Genomic DNA, 2,677 nt, shown 5'->3' with positions numbered 1-2,677 from the left:
TAAAAAAAAAAAGGGAATATCAACAAAACATATCTGTTTATTGTACACAATGCAATATTGAATGCAATGATATGGTGTGTCCTGTAAGCCCATGTGGGCTGGGCGCCTTTGGTGCATGACACAAAAAGCTGCAATTGCGAGTGTGCGCTGTGTGCAGGGCACACTACTGAGTTTAAAAACACAGCTGAAACATGAAGTGGAGTCTGTCAACTCCCGCAATTTCCTTCTTCCCATATTGCGCTGCAACGACACTGGGATGAGCTGCCCGAAAGGGGGCGAAATTCTAGTTCATATAATTGCTCCTCAATAAATGTCCGTGATAAAATAGCAAAAAAAAAATCCTACTTAAGAATAATAAGAATAAGAATAAGAAGAATAAGAATAGACTTTTATTCATAAAGCACTTTTCAAAACAAAGTTAAGTATGTAACTGTAGGTCTGCGTGAAATTTAAATTGAACACAAAATGTTTGCGTTTCTTAATGTAGTAAATGATCTAAGGCTATGCCCCGCCCACAGGCCTCATAGGAGGGCTGTGGGCGGTTCAGAAACCAGTCTGTGTCTCATAGGAGGGCTGTGGACGGTTCAGAAACCAGTCTTTGTCTCATAGGAGGGCTGTGGGCAGTTCGGAAACCAGTCTGTGTCTCATAGGAGGGCTGTGGGCAGTTCAGAAACCAGTCTGTGAGGGCTGTGGGAAGTTCAGAAACCAGTCTGTGTCTCATAGGAGGGCTGTGGGAAGTTCAGAAACCAGTCTGTGTCTCATAGGAGGGCTGTGGCGCACAGCACTCTCTCACACACACACACACACACACAATGAGAAACACATTATTTTCTTCACCAGTCGCGTTTTTATTCTTTAAATATACATAGATTTGTTTTCTATATTAAATACCCCCCCCCCCCCCACACACACACACACACACACATCCAGCAGAAATAACACACACTCTACTTTGTGCAGCATATTTGCTTATTAAGACATTTTGCGAAAAGTAGAAAAGAAAAGAAAAGAAAAAGTACTGTACAGCCTGTATTTTTATCTTTCTTTCTTTCTTTCTTTGGGCACTAAGGAAGAGAGAAGCACTGATGGACTATAGAGCGCCGCAGTCCCGCCCCCTTTCAGAAAAGCGAGTGGCCCAGGAAATGAAACCCCAATGCATTCTCCCATCGGCACTTCTAATATAATTTGTTTAAAGACGGTTACGCCGCGGACAAAGCCAACTCGGATCGTGATGAATCATGACAATGAACACAATGTTTTGGGCCGATCAAATCATTAGAAAGAAGAAAAGAAAGTCAGGAGACACAACACTATTTGTTTTGTTTTTCGTCTTATAAATTATTTGATCGGCCCAAAACATTGTGTTCATTGTCATGATTCGTCACGATCCGAGTTGGCTTTGTCCGCGGCGTAACCGTCTTTAAATAAATTATATTAGAAGTGCCGATGGGAGAATAATGCATTGTGTTTTCATTTCCTGGGCCACTCGCTTTTCTGAAAGGGGGCGGGACTGCGGCGCTCTATTCATTAAGGAAGAGAGAAGCACTGATGGACTATTCATTCACAGTCAAGAGGTGACCACCCAAACGGCTCAGTGATGTCACGTTGTAGTTCTAGTAAAAACAGAGACCACCCAAACGGCTCAGTGATGTCACGTTGTAGTTCTAGTAAAAACAGAGACCACCCAAACGGCTCAGTGATGTCACGTTGTAGTTCTAGTAAAAACAGAGACCACCCAAACGGCTCAGTGATGTCACGTTGTAGTTCTAGTAAAAACAGAGACCACCCAAACGGCTCAGTGATGTCACGTTGTAGTTCTAGTAAAAACAGAGACCACCGAAACGGCTCAGTGATGTCACGTTGTAGTTCTAGTAAAAACAGAGACCACCGAAACGGCTCAGTGATGTCACGTTGTAGTTCTAGTAAAAACAGAGACAGTGATGTCACGTTGTAGTTTTTGTCAAAACAGAGACAGTGATGTCATGTTGTAGTTTCCGGGTGGTCACCTCTGCACCGAAACCTGAAGTATGAATAGACCTTAAAGGGACACTTCACCGTTTTGGAAAAAACATAATATGTTAATGACCTTTAGAAGATTTAGATCACTTCCCTGGGGTCTTCTTCTGTGGTTTTAGACACCTATCCACAAGGAGGAGCAGTGCACCAAAGCATGATGGGAATTGTAGTCCAGTAAATGAAGTGAACCCAGTGTCTATGGCATCATGGACACTGGGGAAATCTAAAATATCTAAAAGCACACATTACACACATAATGAAGACCCCAGGAAAGTGTTCTTCTAAAAAAAAAAGAAAAAAACCCCAAAAAGTGTTAAAGGAAGAGAGAGGTTACCCCAGAGTCACGACATCGAGGGGGGGCAGAAAACAGTCGCCGGCTCACGTGGTTCTCGTCGTGTGACTCCTTTGTCACTGTAAAGTCCATAGACTCCAATGCATTCTGTAAAACTCCCGGTTCAGGGCTTTGTTTGTCACTGGAAGAGCCGCGCTTCCAGTGGACTGAAGGCCCATATATGGAGTGAACGGAGTTCGTCGTAAAAGGGCCACAACGAAAGCGTGAAAAAGCCAAACGGTATCCAGGTCTGGTGAGTCGCAGGGGGGGCGGGGGAGGGGGGGGGGGGGCGTGTGCACGTAACGATCACGCACGCAAAACAAATTCACG

General features: G+C 44.1%; 1 long non-coding RNA gene across 1 annotated transcript; it reads left to right on the top strand.

The window, feature by feature from the left end:
- The first annotated feature begins 909 nt into the window (after positions 1-909).
- Positions 910-2,074, top strand: LOC308309430. Its single transcript, XR_013963398.1, has 2 exons — positions 910-1,566; positions 1,873-2,074. It is a non-coding gene; the product is annotated as an uncharacterized lncRNA (long non-coding RNA).
- Positions 2,075-2,677: the final 603 nt, after the last annotated feature.

Source organism: Protomyctophum bolini (assembly GCF_963924005.1).
Source record: "Protomyctophum bolini genome assembly, chromosome: 22".
Classification (NCBI taxonomy): Eukaryota; Metazoa; Chordata; class Actinopteri; order Myctophiformes; family Myctophidae; genus Protomyctophum; species Protomyctophum bolini.
The sequence above is the reverse complement of the archived record's forward strand: the minus strand, read 5'-3'. Positions and strand labels throughout refer to the sequence as shown.